This window comes from Notamacropus eugenii, chromosome 5, assembly GCF_028372415.1.
Source record: "Notamacropus eugenii isolate mMacEug1 chromosome 5, mMacEug1.pri_v2, whole genome shotgun sequence".
NCBI classification, from domain to species: domain Eukaryota; kingdom Metazoa; phylum Chordata; class Mammalia; order Diprotodontia; family Macropodidae; genus Notamacropus; species Notamacropus eugenii.
Window position 1 is genome coordinate 172853125 of NC_092876.1, and position 16227 is coordinate 172869351.

At 39.2% G+C, this 16227-nt stretch overlaps 1 long non-coding RNA gene across 9 annotated transcripts in view; it reads left to right on the top strand.

Annotated features, from left to right (window-relative positions):
- Positions 1–298: 298 nt before the first annotated feature.
- LOC140505476 (uncharacterized) overlaps positions 299–16227 on the top strand; it is a 42096-nt gene continuing 26167 nt past the window's right edge. For 2 of the 9 annotated variants that reach the window (XR_011967513.1, XR_011967514.1), the window contains exon 1: positions 10489–10914. This is a non-coding gene — a long non-coding RNA (uncharacterized lncRNA). Of the gene's footprint in view, positions 934–10487; positions 10915–16227 lie in introns of those variants that run through there. The other 7 variants (XR_011967515.1, XR_011967516.1, XR_011967520.1 and 4 more) reach the window with 6 other exon arrangements.

The window sequence follows — 16227 nt, forward strand, 5'->3', positions numbered from 1 at the left end:
AGATATAAAAGAAACCTTCCACCATGCCAAAATGGTCCGATGTTTGAATAGCTCAACTAACAGAAACAATGAATTTGTTCATAGGGCACTGACTGACTTTGTGCACAGTCACTCATCTGTGTAATATCCCAACAGGAATCAAGGAAGTGTGTAATTGGCAGATCATTAAAAGTAATGGTAGAATGTTGTTGTTCATTCTTTGACATCAGGAGGTTGATGTCTTGACTGGGAAGTGAATTAGATTTAAGTGAGGCAGAACTGTGCAGTCATCAGCCTCACTCTATCCTCCAGAGTCAGCTGAGTCCAGTGGAAAGACATAGGTCAGACTAATGATGACCCCTAATGGTAGAATGAGGGATCTTGCTCTGAACAAGGAATAATTGTCAAACAAACAGGAGAGGTATTACATCTCTCAACTCCTGCTTGGACATAGCAAGCCTTAGAGGTAGGGCTTTAAGGAGTCAAAGAAGGAAGGTTTTCGCCCATCTCTGACTAAGGGATATTATCACTGCTGAAAGAGCAAGATAACACTTCAGTTTGAAAAGGACATCCAGCTAAAGAGAATGTAGTAGGTAGTAAAGACTGTAGCTTCCCCTCAAAGAGATGCACACTGACCCCTCCAGAAGACAAATGGTACCCTGTTAAGAGTCTAGTGACTGTCCTTGTCTAGTGTGGTTCAGTGACCGTGGTCCAGTGGCTAATGAGCCTGCCTGGTGCAGCCCAGCAGTAGCAGAGCCTGGGGAGAAACCAGTCTTATAGCTGAGTGGTCTTCTTGACCAAACCTAGCAGTTATTTTACCTGTTGAATTGAGATGTCAGACCTTCTGAGGAGCCAACTCAGTTGAGCAGCAGACTGACTCACCTATCACAGAGACCATTTGCTAAAGCCACGAGCATCTTGAAGAGAAGAAAAGGAGAGACTCTACTTTTCTGGGTTAGTGATTTGCCTTGACTGCATATTCCACACATTTATGCTTTACTCTTCTTGTAGTCTGCTCTTAATCCTCACCTGTGGGAGAGTATGCCCTAGGTTTTGGGAGAAGATACTTCATGACAACTCTTCTTCCCAGGCTCTTTGAGCAAATGCTTTTGCCAACAATTGTCTTTATTATTAATGGAAAACACATTGGTTGGGGTTCATGAGGACACTATCCACCACTAGAATTACCCCTAGAAACCTGAAATTAATTGCAGCCATGCACTTGAGACTTAACCTAGAGTTTTCACTGGTTGGACCCCATGCCATGACTGCTCTCCCTTCTCATCTCTGCCTCCTAACTTACCTGGCTTCCTTCAAGTCTGAGCTAACATCCCACCTTCTATAAAAAACCTCAGTCCTCTTTAATCTTAGTGTCTCCCCTTTGAGACTACTCCCAATTTACCTTATATTGTTTGCACATAAGTATTTGCATTTTATATCTCCCATTGGACTGAGAGCTTCTTGAGAGAATCAACTGATATATTCAGATTTTTCCCCCTTTCTTTGTATCCCTAGTGCTTAGCACAGTGCCTGTATAGTACACAATAAATTCTAGTGAACTAAGTTGAAGGCTCATGCTTGCTTTGATGCACATATCTTTTGTTATTATGTATTTGGAGTTTTCCTTTATGTGGTTGCTTATACTTTGCAAGTCTTTTTAAAGAATTGTTTGTTCATGTCATTTGAGAATGGTTTAGTCAAGTAGGTGTCATTGTGCAATTTGAGATGAGTCTTGCCTGAGACATTTAGTGTATGGCCCTGGGCAAGTTAGTTAACCTCTCTTGACCTTAGTTTCTTCACGTAAAGGGGGATAATAATAACATCTACCCTCATAGGGCTGTTATGAGGATCAAATGAGATACCATAAGGAAACTGTTTTGCAAACCCTTAAAGTACTCTGTAGATACTAGATATTACGTGTATATCTATTATTTGTCTATATGTCTTGGACATTAAAATCTTTATCCGAAAATTTTGCTGTAAAAAATTTTCCCTATTTGACCACTTCTCTTCTTATACCAGGTGTATTATTAATATTATAATATTATTATTATTATTTTTCCTAGAAGCTTTTCAGTTTCATGTAATCATTGTCATCCATTTAATCTTTTTTTTTAAAATTGCCTCTATCCCTTGTTTGGTTAAGAATACATCTTCCACCGATAGTTGTGAGAGATATATGATTTACTTCTTTCCTAATTTTTAATGGTACCATTGTTAATATCAAGGTCATACAACTCTACTAACAATATTAGTCATTTTCAGTCATGTCTACCTCTTCACGCTCCCTTTTGGGGTTTTCTTGGCAAAGATTCTGGAGAGATTTGCCATTTTCTTCTCCAATTCATTTCATAAATGAGGAAACTGAGTCAAACTGGGTTAAATCATTTTCCCAGGGTCACACAGCTAGTAATTGTCTGAGGCCAGATTTGAACTCAGGTAGATGTCTTCCTGACTCCAGTCCCAGCACTGTATCTACCGCACCACCTAGCTACCCAAATAACACTAACAATTCAGAACTGTTTCTATTTTCCCACAGTCCCATCAGCATCAATAATTCCTATCTTTTGTCATCTTTGCCAATTTGCAGAGCATGTGATAAAATCCCAGGGTTGTTACGATGTGTATTTTTCTTATCATTAGTGATTTGGATCATTCTCTCCCATGGTTGTACAATTCTTCTTTTGAGAATTATTTGTTCATGTTCTTTGATCACTTATCTGCTGGGGAACAGACACTGAACCTAAACCCTAAAACCTGAACAGATTGTTCTGCAAGTGTTGCAACAACTTTGTTCATGCTGAAATAATTTCTGAAAAATAGTTGTATTTTTACACATGAATTATTTTTATTGTTTGTTGCTTTGTCATTTCAGTAATGTCTGTCTCCTTGAGACTTCATCGGGGTTTTCTTGCCAAAGAAGTGTTTTGCCATTTCCTTCTCCAGTTCATTTTACAGATGAGGAAACTGAGGCAAACAGGGTTAAGTAACTTGCCCAAGGTCACAAAGCTAGTAAGCCACTGAGGCCAGATTTGAACTTAAGTCTTCCTGACTCCAGGTCTGGCACTCTATCCTCTGCACCACCTAGCTGCCCTGAGTTATTTTTAGGTACACACACACACACACACACACACACACACACACACACACACACACACACACACACCATTGCTTTTTTTCCCTAGATTTGCCTGGAAATCTTTCCGCTGTGTTGATGCTCTTCCATTCTTTCAAATGCCAGTTGCTCTAAGGGGTTCCAACTCCCTGCTCTGCCCAGACAAGTAGACTTTCGAGCACAAATTCCGCCAGACTTCATCCAGTGGAAGGTCCTCACTTCCCGTAATCTATAGGAGCTTTTGTTACCTTTACCAGATTTCCAAATTCATGCCTGTCTACTTGTATATTTTTAGAAAGAAATCTCTTCCTGGTCTTTTTATTATCACTCTGTTGCTATTACTATTTGTGTTTATTCACTCCTGTGTTTTTGTTGTTTGGGATGTTAAAGAATCAAACAATTTCTTCATTTCTGCTTTCCTTTCAAAAAATGTTTCAAATTGTTCTCTTTAACTGAATGTACATATTTTGTCCTATGCGGTTAAGTTCAGATTTTCAGGATACGTCCATATGGGCTGCATCCTGAGTACTGCTTCTCTTTAGAACACATTATTCCATTCTCTTTTTCCTTTTTTTAGTGGCTATGGAATAGTCTTATGTTATTTGAATGTATTTTCATTTTTCTTTTAAGGTCTTTCTCCTGATGCTTTACAGAATTTGTTTCTGAACTGAATTGCTAAATTTAAGCACCACGTGTCCGAGTTTTCAGCCTTAGTTTTTGTTTTTGTTTTGGAGGTAATCTGTGAATTCTTTCAATTGGGATTTCATTTTCTATGTTCAGAAGTTTTGGGCTGTTCTCATATAAAATTTCCTTAATTACGATGTTAAGGTTTTTTTGTCCTGCTCTTCTGAGAAACCTATGACCCTTCAGTTACCTCTGCACATCTTATCTTTGAGATCAATATGTTTTGCTTGCATATGTTCCAGTTGTTTGCTTCTCTTCTCACTTAAGTGTATTTCAATTCCCAATCTATTGTTCTCTCCTTTTTTTTTTTTTTTTGGTTTTTTTGATGAGGCCTACCATTACAGATGCAAGTTTTTCTCATCTACTCATTATTTTTGTTGTATAGGACATAAATTCTGCTCTCATAATTCTCATTTATCTTTTAAACCACTCAGCAAGAGCATATTGTAGTTCCATGTTCTCCTCAACTTCCACAGGGTCCTCCGTCTCATCAAGTGTTGGATCATTTTCTTTCATTTTGTAGCATTTATTCATAGATGCCTGAATTCATTTACTAAATCTGGAGGGCATATTTTTGCCTCTTGTTATTTTATTTCCTGGTGATTTATCTGTTTACATCTAAGGTCTCGGAGATTTCTTATTGCTAAGATCTTTGGTACTTTCAGTTTCATCTCCCTCCCCCTTCTTTATCGCTCACTTCTGACTCCCTCTCCTCAAATTACAGTTTCCTCAGGGGCTAGATCTCAAAGCTTTCAACTCTTCCCATACTGAGCAATTCATGGTTCACCAGCATAGGTCTCTGCTTCCAATGACTTTTGGGCGATCAGAACTGGCCCCAGCTGGATCCTGTGCTCTTCCCTTAGGCGTGGTGAAGTTCTACACAGTTCCCCCCATATACTGTGTCTTGTCCTGATGACAAGACACACTCCCTCCATTCCTTAATTCTCTCCCCAGTGCCAGCAGTTCAGGACCTGCTGTCACCAATAGCTTAAAACTTTCCTTTTCTGTCACTGGCAGAGGCTGCTTTTGGCAGAAACTGCTTTGCCGGGTCACTGGTGCTGGTGCTTCTTGATTTCAGCCCAAAGAGGCTTCTCCTTCTGAATGGCTGTGGCCAAGCTGGTTGTGGAGGTCTGCAGATCTAGAGCTCCTTCATTTTGAGAACTGCTCCATTTTGTTCACACATATATGCTTGTATTCTCCTATGAGTGCTGCAATGCAAATAACCCAGAATAGGACAGGCCACAGTATCCTGTCAGCAACCTGTTCTGGTATGCAGCCTAGCCCCTGCATCCTTTTACACTCTGTCCTTGCAGACACTCTTAATCTTTAAATTGGGTAAAATGGTTTTTGCGGCAGATCAGCCTTAAGCCCCAGCAACAGGGACCTTGACCAACCAGCTTTGGCCCTGTTCCCCCATTCTCTTCTTCACTTCCTAAGACCTATATAAATCGTGTATGCTGTTTATTTGGGGAATCTTTGACTCTTCACTTCTTAAAGAGGCCTATTCACTGAATGGGTGTTGCCTCTTTCAAAGAGACCACTTGAAAAGACCTTAGCTTAAAAGGGCCAGGGTTTCCCATTGCATCCTAGGCCATCTCTAGTCATCTTGATCAACAATATCTGGCCACTGGATCCAGATGGCTCTGGAGGAAGAAGTGAGGCTGGTGACCTTGTACAGCCCTCCCTCCTCAAATCAAAGTCAACTGCAAGTCTTGTCATCACCTCCCTGATGTCATGGTCCTCTTCGAGAATGAAGGACAAACCACACCTGAGATTTCCCTGCTGATGAAAGCAACAAACCCTAGTTGGTTCAAATTCTGTTTCTTGGCCTGGCACCAACAGGTCCAAGAAAAATTACATAATCTGGAGCTGGTTCTCTATAGCACTGAAAAGGGAAGGGGGAACTAGGGTGTTATGGTTAAGTTTTGATATAAGCCTTAGGTGTCCTTGGGTCTGCTAGTGTGGCAGTGAGACCTGAATGAGCTTAGGGTTAGTAAGTGGCAATTCTTGGTTTTTTTAAATCTTCTTTTGGAGTCTAGGTAACATAGACCATGGAAACACTAATAGTGCTTTATCTTTGGTAGATAATTTCTATTTTGGGGAAGTTTGAGAGGTCATGTGGATCAGAGAAAATGTCTAGTCTACCTCCTTGTTGCTCATGTGACCCAGAAGTTCCTTGGGCATTTTCATTGGGATAGAAGGTATTGAGTGGGATGATTTTGTATGAGAACAAGATTGAAATTGGCTCCAGAGACATTGAGAAAGAACTTCTGGGAGAATAGAAGGACAGGGTTCAGATCTTTGTAGATCAATCTCACCCAGATCCTGTTAGGAATCAAGGACCTGTGACACAGATGTCAAGTGGAGGAAAGGAGGCACATTAGTGTGGATGTCACTCAAACAGCAAACACCTGAGCCTATAGGTGACTTGCTGTTTCTCCTAACATATTCCATTATAGATATCATTGTGCTGACTTTCTATGGTAACCACTTTCTCTATGTGAAGACAGATCCAGCTAGGGATGCTGATCAGATGCTAGTCTCCTTAGAGGACATAGGAACAAATGCTACTGATCAGAAACCCTCAGAGAGCTCCAAAAAATGCTATATGAGGATGGGAATCCCAACTCCTTAAGATTGCCAACATCCATTGACAACCTAAGCTCAAAACCACTTGGATTCATGCTTTCCTATTGTAGTTACAAAGGCCTAATTTTGAGATAACTTGTAGGTATCTGGATTCTGCATATATTCTTATAAATTCTGTATATATTCCAACCTTCTGAGGGTGAAATGACCTACAAGCGCATCACCTGCTGTCAGCCTCTGTGAGATAATATACCCTTTCCCCACGCCGTACTGGCTGCCATCCTGATTGCTAGGTTGCTGATAATCTGATTAATGCCCTGGGGCTTTCAAAGGAATAATTCATGTGTGACTGGATGTCTTGCTTCCTGGTGGGTGGTTTAGACTGATATCATTTCTACTTCCAACTCTGTTACATCCCACCCTTGATTTATGAAATATGGATGGTCTTAGCAGTGGAAATTAACACTCAGTCAGGCAGAATGGTGTCACAATAATGTCCTAAAGAGGAATGGAGAATACCACAAATCACAATAACAAATACCTTACTATTTGCCCTTATGTCTTCCCAGAATTTCTAATTTTCTAGCATCTCTTGTTATCTTGTTATTCTATAGAAAGGACAAAGTCTCCTAATGAATTGATCACATGCAATAAGGGTGCAGTAGTCATAGACTCTTTCCTGCAGTTTGCCTTTGTTTCTTAGAGACCTTCACTCCAGATCTCCTTGATGACCCCTCCTTATTTTATGCTATTGATCCTTGACTGTCCCCCAAAGTATCCTGAGCTTTCCTGGTCTAGGCTTGAATGAAAACTATTTTGATCTTTATTCAACTGAATCAAAGTAGGTTTCAAGAAAAATTTACTTGGAAATTAATAGAAAGGGTAATATAAAACAAGGAGTAAAAATTGAACATGAGCAAGTTTTAAAGTGGTATATGTGCTCTTCCATGTGACCCCATCTGTGTGTATTCAATTTCTAATTACAGGCATAGTCTTGGGCTCAGAGGGGAACAGGACTAGGGGCAGCTGGGGAGGCCTATTGAGTAGGAAAAAAGGGAAGGATAGGGGTGTGTGTGTGTGTGTGTGAGTGAGAGAGAGAGAGAGAGAGAGAGAGAGAGAGAGAGAGAGAGAGAGAGAGAGAGAGAGAGAGAGAGAGAGAGAGTCATTGTAGTTGAATGGCACAGGGAACATCTTCTGTTTCTATTGAACAATCATGGAAATGCTACTATTTTATTATAGTAGTCTTTTCTACAACAAGTGCGTTTGTTTCTTTGTTGTCCTTCATTCTTGAAAAGGACCAATGATACCATGAAGGTGATGTCATGACTTGCAAGTAAATTGGATTTAAGTGAGGCAGAGCTGTCTGTGCAAAGTCATCAGTCTCACTCTGTTCTCCAAAGTCATTTGAGTCCAGTGGCACAAGAGTCAAGATGACTGGACATGGCCAAGGATGCAGAGCAAGAACTTGGTTGTATAAAATTAAGGTCTTTCCCAGGTCTGTTTGTCTGAGGCAATCCCCATTCAGTGACTAAAGGCTAGTAAGAATTGAGACAAAAAAATGACCTAGTTTACCATCACAAAAGTATCTATCTGGGAGGGGAAAGAACCTCAGAGTTTCTGGCTAGAACAGAAAACAATAGTTATTTGTACTCACTGTAATCCACCAAAAACCATAGAAGGAATCATAGAGGTTTGGGCTGGACTCTATTATTGGCCATTCAATGAAAGTCAAAGTGATTTGAGTTTAAAGGTGTGGTCAAGTAGCTTCATTTGAATCACAATGGACTTTTTAAAAACCTGGTTTTCTAGTCCTATATTTCAAGGAATCATAAATGAAAACTGAATAGGACAAAGAGTAAATTGTCACAGCTTTTGGAAAAAGAAAAAGAAAATTAAAAATATTCACTATATGAATCTGATCCATGATGGTCACAGATTCTTTGCAGTCTTTGACACATTCCAGTTTAGTAAAAGTGTAGTTTCAGCCTAGGAAGTGAGAAGCATTTGCTTTTCATGACTCTTTCTTGGGCCCAGGTGATAAGCTAGAAATGGGAAATCAATCTTAGGATCTCACCCTTTATTTTTCTACCAATATAAACATAGAATAGGAGTGTTCCTAGGCATTTCTCATTTTAGCATATACCTATTATGTGACTTTGAACTAGTGGCTTAGTCTTGCTGAACTTTAGTGTCTTCAAATGAACTTAATATTACTTGCACTACCTACTTCCCGGGAATGTTGTGAGAAATCCTAGAATATTATATAAATGAGATCTGTTCATAGTGTTCCCACCCAAGGGTATCCAATCATTTCTCTAAGGCCCTAGCTTTCTCAGGGATGATTTCAACCCATGGGCTGAGTTGGCTACATCAGGTCTGGAAAGGGTGACTATTTTGGTTTCCTCATCATGAATATCTCTGGTGTAGTTATAACAGGATTAGCTTCTCAATCCATTGCATGTTGCTGTTGTACAGGTAATCTTATTCTGCAGACACCATTTTTAATATCTCATAACACACATGATTTTGCCTTTTGTTGTCAATTTTGAAAGGAAACCTGATTCCCCACCTTGGTGGTGACAGAATTTATTATATTATCTCCTCATCCTGTCACGCATCCTGTCAAGCCCCAGTTGTTGCTGGTCTCAGTCTCCAATAAGGATATAGACCTCGTCAGAGTTCAAAGTTCATCAGTAAGCACCCCAACATAAACGAGGGGAGCTACTATTACAGGTTTTTAGATCTGCATTCATAAAAGGAAAGGCAACTTTTGAGGGGTTAACAATCACTTTAATCAAGCACATGTGTCATTCATTTAACAAAGCACATATATCATTCATCCAGTTCAGGAGAGTCAGCACCCTGAACTTCAAAGAAAATACAGAGAAATAAAAAGTCAATAGACATGGCTTCCTCTGCCTGACCATCAACAGACAGGTCCAATTGTCTGATCATAGTTACCTGAGAGGGAAGCACCAACATCTGGGTTCTTCAAGCAAGGGGGCTTCTTAGTGGCTTCCCAGAGTTCTCGTCTGGCCAAACAAATACTTCTAGTTAGTAAACCCCCAAATAAAACCCACACCTCAGAGTCTTTATACACTTTTTAAAGCCAAAAGGCATAATATCCCTTAAGAACCAGTGCCTCATTAACAAAAGGCATGGGCCTTCCTACAAATCTTCCCCAGCCTGACAATGGGTGGGAAAGATTCTCCTTAATCACATTATTCAGAGGCACTTTTAGTAAAACAAAAACAGCAAAAGATCCTACTTTGCTTGTCCTTATAGTATCCCTAAGGGAAAGGAATGAGGCTGAGGAAGAATTGGGTATAATTTCTATTTTATCACCACTCATTTGATAATCAGACCCAGTCTTGGCATAGATATGAGAGAGACCCTAGAAAAGCATCCCCAATCCTCCATCCTTGGACTCACCCCCCACTCCCCCAAAGAAGCAGAGAAGAGAGAGATCAGTAGCAACAACTTGCTCATCTTATCTCTTGTGGGTTTCCTGGCAGTTGAGTCAGTGTTATAGAGACCAGTGAGTGGGGCAGACAATCCCAGTAATGACTGCTAATGATCTACCTCTCAGGAGTTACTGCTTTATAATATCTTGGAATGTGGCCAAAAGGTAATTAGGAACATGGTAAAGAACAGAAGAGGGAAAGAAAGCCTGAGTGCTCACTCACTGGCTATTTCCTGTGCATTCCTTTCATACCTAGTTCAGCCATCCCTTTTCCAAGAAATCTTCTTATTCTGAGGTTTAGGGTTTTCCAGCTCTTTATTTCCTAGAAATTCAATTCTCCTAACTTATGTATAGATGAAAATGAACAGACATTCAGTTAAACAATCTATCAGCAAGTATTTGGGGTCCATTTCTTGTGTACTCAGCACTGTTAGCATGTGGCCTCTGCCTTGAAAGAGCTTACACTTTAGCTTTTCCATCCACACATGGAAAACAACAGATGGAGTAGGGATTTATAGAATCATTCAGTCACAAAAATCTTAACATGTCTGCAGAATGAAGGTACCTGTATAACAACAAGTCACGATAGATTCAGAAGGTAGTCCTACCATAACTACACCAGACATATTCGTGGTGAGGAAACCAAGATAAAACCAAGACTTGCTCAAAGTCACTTACGTTATGTTATGTTAGTGGAGGACGTAGGTATGGAATCCCAGGTTCCTGAATTCTAGTGCTGTTCTGTATCACTATGATGCTGCCAAGTGATCTTCCATCTGACCATGCACCTTTCATCTCCTGCTATACTTGTCCCCTGAGGGCAAGTGGCAAAAGGCCAGAAACTTTCATCTATTCAAACAAGGTTTCCCTCTCCACCTCCTGCTGTGCCTGCCTCATCTCCAGAATCTGTTAGAAAGAGATATGAACTTCCATCTGATCAAATGCTTTTCGTTTCCTGCTTCATTTGTTCCCTGAGGATAGAGGAAGAGGAATGTTGGTGGAAACAGGAATTCCATCTCTTACCATGAAGGTTTGACTTTTAACTTTTGCTGGGACTTCTCCTGCCTAATCTTTGGCCTTGGAGGTAAGACGAGAAGAGAAATGAGGCCCTTCCTTCTGGGGAACCTTCTATCTCATGATGTATGTCTCATGCCTCTTCTCTAGTCTCCTCTAAAGCAAAAGAATGTCACCTTTCACATAATGATGAACAAACCCTGTGCATCTTAGTGAATGTGAACCCCTGTAGGTCATCATCCAAACCTTATTCCCCATCTCCTTATCATCCAGTTCCTTACCCCCATTGTCCTCAGCCTTCCAACCCCAAAGTCCCCCAAAAATGTTACTCATCCCTTCCACTATACCCTCTGGGATATCTGTGCCAGAGACAAAAACTTACCTACAGCTTTTATCTTTTTTCTCTCCTACTACTTCTATTTTCAAGCACAGCCTTCATGCCCACCCTACTGGTTGCATCCAATGAATGCACCATTGGAAAAGGGACATGGAGAATTTTCTTCCAAACTTTTTTCCAGTTTTCCCAGACATTTTTTAAAAACAGGGAGGTCTTTCCCAAGTAATTTATGCTTTCTAGCTTATCAATCACTGGGTAATTGAGTGCCCTTGTTTTTCATTCTGCCTTATTGAATCTGTGGATTGAACTATAATTCAGTTTCTTAACTGATATGAGATAGCTTTGATGATAACTATTTTATAAAATTGTTTGGGTTCTGGAAGTTCTTTTTCACCCATATCTCTTTTCTTTATTTGTCTTGATATTCTGGATCCCCCCCCATTCCTAATTGATTTTTATTATTTTGTTGCATTCTGTAAAGTATTCCTTTGCTAATTTGATTTGTATAACACTAACGGTGTAAACTCACTTTGTGAGTATCAGAGCACTGAATATTCCTCCTGCTATTTAAGCTCTTCTTGATTTCTTTAAAAATAACTTTGTAACTGAATCTATGTAATATTTTGTATGTTTAAGTAGTTTGATTTCCAGACGTTTTGTGTGTTTTGTAGTTATTTGCAATGGGATTACTCTTTCTATCGTTGCCTCTTAAATTTTATTATCACTACATAGAAATGATGTGATTTTAAACATTTTATTTCATATCCTCCAATTTTGCTGAAGCTATCGTCTTGATTAGTATAATGATTGATTCTGCAGGACTTTCTAAGTAAGCTAACATCATCAACAAGTAAGGATAGTTTTATCTCCTGTTTGTCTAACTTTATGAGTTGAAATTTGTTCTCCTGTCTTATTTTTATTGGCAGCATTTCCAGGAGTATATCAAGTAATAGTGGGACAAATGAACATCCTTGCCTTGATCCTCTGTTTTAGGCAATAGTTCTAGTTTATCCCTATTGTATATAAGTTTTGGTTTTAGATTGATACTTTTTATGATATTAAAAAGTTCCTCTATACCTATATTTCATATGGCTTTTTTTATAGCATAAACTAATTTTGTATTTTGTCAGTGGCATTTTTATTGATTACATAAATAGGTAGTTTGGTATTTTTTCAAATTAATTTTTTTTCAATTAGTAAAAATATACTTTCTTTTCCTTCTATGCCTCCTCTTAATTGAGAATGCAAGAAAAACAAAAGTGCTGTAACAAACATGTGTAACTCATCCCAAAGCCCATTGGCATGGGATTTTTTTCTTATTAGTGGGAATCAATCCCCTCCTTGAGGGACAGGGTGGAATTGGAGAGATGGAGAGAAAGGAGAACTCAGATATTTCTCCGAGCTCCATGGCTCTTCAGTCTCTTTGGTTCCCTTGAGTTTCTGCAGGCTCTTCAGTCACTTTGGGTGTTTCCGGCTTACAGCTCCAAGAGAAGACAGACAACTCCAACCCCACTTCAGGTTAATAAAGTAAATGAATAAGACTCTGGGAAGAATCCAACATGAGAGGAACCATCATGTCCCTCTCCCAGCTTACTATATTAGAAAGTAGGGGAAATTTCTCTTTTTGAGTGAGAACTAGGACTCTCTTTTGACTGTTACCTCACTCCCCAGTGGGAAAGCTCCTTCACTTTGTACTGTCTGGTATGTAGTCTGTAATGTACATTTTCTCATACTTCTGCTTTGAGTTGGATAAAACGATTTCTTAGTCATGTATTATGAGTGTTCGTTGTGGAACTGGTATTTTGTAGGAAGGGAATAAACCTCAGATGTAAAGTTCAGGTTCTCCTTTCTGTGTTAATAAATAGCAATCAGTTTAGCTTGAACATGAAAATCACTTAGACTAATAATATTTAAGAGAGCATGTAGATTTAATTCTAGTCAATATTCTTTCTCAGTGAGGAGCAGTGGCTAAGTTTTGGGCTCCAACTTCCTGCTTATCTTCTTGGCAGGAATTAGTCTCCCTTTGGAAAGGTGGAGAAGGGGCAGGAAGAGAAGAGGGTAGAGATGTTTATTCTGTCTTTCACAATGACACTCCCATGGTACATGCAATGGAGCAGTTTTATTACGCATGTATGATCACAAAACAAATTTCCTCATTGATCATGTCCAAAAGAATTTTTTTTGTGTGTGTGTATTCCTTCTTCCTCTAACTCATTCAGATGAAAATGAAGTTCAAGTGTCAACTACATCTTCCCTTCCTTTTTGTTTCTATAGACCTCTACTTTCTCTTTCCTCTGTTGTACTTCCCTTCTCTTTCCTTTCTTCTTTTTAGAACATGAAGACATAATTAAAGCTCCCAAGTTGTCTGTTTAATTAGATTCCTCCCATGAACCCTGATGATAGTAGAGTTTTAATGAGGATACATGTATCATGTTCCTACATTAGAATGTAAGTGTTCTTTTTTTAGTCCCTTAGGAGTGTTGATTTGTGTTTACATTTTTCTGTTTTTCTTAATTCTTTTGACTGAAATTCAAAATTGAGAATAATTTGTGTAGTATTAGTATCAATTGTTCTTTAAAAATATGAAAGAATTCTACTGCTAATTCATCAGTACCAGGATTTTTTTTTTTCCTTTCACAATTCCTTTATAGATAACTTCATTTCCTTTTCTGAGGCTGAATTATTTAAGTTCCTTCTTTGGTCTTTGGTTAGTCATTAATAAACATTTATTCAGTGCTTATTATGTTCCAGGCATTGTGCTAAGCACTGGAGATAGAGAGGTAAAAGACATCCCTTTCTCTCAAGGAACTCACAATCTAATGGGGAGAGAAAATAAGCAAATACATATATTTAAAAAGATTTTGAACCATTTGATAGTGCCAAGTACTTTGGGACCAAGAATTTTATTTTCTGGGTCTTCAGTATTTGTGGCTGTACCACGTTCAGGAGTAGTTGCCAGGTTGCATCTCTATAGGGGTTGCTTTGCAAGATGATGACTGAGGATAATGTACTGAAAGCATTGTTCCTCCCAAGGCTCTTGAGTTCAGGGTCCTGAGTTGTCCTGAAAAGGATCTGAGGGGAGATGATGGTCAAGAAGATGGTGGTGGTTTGACTTGGCACATACTGTGCTGCCTCCTCACTCTCCTTCAGGGTGTTTTGATGTTTCAGTTAGGCTGGCTTGCCTCTTCTGTGAGTAGAAGTTGGTTGGAAATTGGTGGAAATGATTTGCCTATTCTCAACGGGGACTATATCTCTGGATGATGGCCATGAGGGATGGGCCAGAAGCAAGATAGGTGGTCTGGGGAATGGTGCTGTTCAGTACTCTTGTGCATTTCCTTATTGTTAGAAGCTGTTGCTGGTGGTTTTGAGGAAGGTGGAAAAAACTGGTATACCAGTGAACCATGCATGGAGCTGGAAACTAGTCTAATGATTCTAGAAAGCAATTTGGAACTTTGCCCCCCAAACTGTTAAATTGTGCATATCCAGCAATGCAACAATTCTGCTACTAGCTCTATGCCCCAAAAAAGGAAAACACCCCTGAAGATAGAGGGAAAATACCTATCCATACAAAAATATTTATATCAGTTTTTTTTTTGAAAAGGCAAAGAATTGGAAACAGATGGGATGAAACAATTAACAACTTGAGCAAAGTCACAGGATACAAAATAAACTCATATAAATCATCAGCATTTCTCTATATTACCAACAAAACGCATCAAGGAGAGACAGTTTTCTATTTGCTGTGTTCTTATATATTGGATTTATTTGTTGTTCCCTGTTTATGATGGTCTTTTATGTAACAACCATTTGGTATAACTGAGAAAAACCTGTAGATTTAGAAATGTGTGGGGAGAGGTGGGCATCTCCCTCCCATTTAAAGAGATAGTAACCGAGCAAGCAGTTTGAAGCTAAAAGAATTATTCCCTTAGAAGAGCAATATTTTAGAGGGCATTATGTAGACATAGTTCTAGTTCAATGCCCTCCCCCACAGAGGAGAGCAGAACAGTAGTCTGGTAGCCCCTTCATTTATTCTCCTTCATATAGTAATCACAAGTTACCTTGAAGAAGTATGGGCAACACTGCAGAGATTTTTTTAATAATTACTTTCCAATGGGCCACATTCAGATAAGCCATCTAGACGGACATAGCCTATAGAGACAACACACATGCCTGCATTGCAATAAGGGGACTGCAACTGGTTAGAAACACAGACTACTGTAAATAAAAAGATCACTGAGCTTGTATAAATTTCCCAGAGAGAAAATGAGGAGGTTTGAAGTTTTCTATCTTAAAGGAACTGCTTGCCTATATGTTTGCTCAGTGCCCTGTTAAAGGAGATTGCAGAATAAAAGAATATGTCAATGCTTCATCAGCTTAAGAGCAAATAAATCAGATCTGCCCAGTAAGAGAGTAGTGAGGAGGGGGAGAGTGATGGAAGAAAAGGCTTTGTAGTCAATTTTCCTGAAAAGATCAAGAACATTGAGGCCTATAGTTCAGTGCTGTGCATTTCCCCAGCCAGCAGATTTCCTGATTCATGTGTCTCACTCCTGGTTTCCATAAATGTGTGCCTATTCTCTCTTATTCCTCCAGATACTATTTGAATTGGTGGAAGAGTGTGACCCAACTTTATAAGTAGATTACAATGTCAATTAGTCACTCAATAAACATTTGTTAAGTGCTCACTTGGTGCCAGGGACATAAATATTAAAAAGAAAGCCAGCAAGGAGCTTACAATCAAATGGGGGTGGGGTGACAACATACAAAAAGAAGTTGAAAAATGGATATTGGGGGGAAAAGAATGTATCCAACACAGGGTCATGATGGAAAATCCAAAGAAGTTCAAAAAGATTGCAACTGGGAGGGAAATGAAAAGATGATTTTACCAGGACCCCTCCTTAAATGAAAGTTTTGGAACTCAAGATTCTGCCCTCCAATCAGTGGGACAGAAGATATTGATGTCTTGTGAATACCAAGGCTGATTCAGTCTTGCCAGATGATGAGATTTCTTTTTTTTAATTCAATTTCATTTTATTTTTCAGTTCTGAA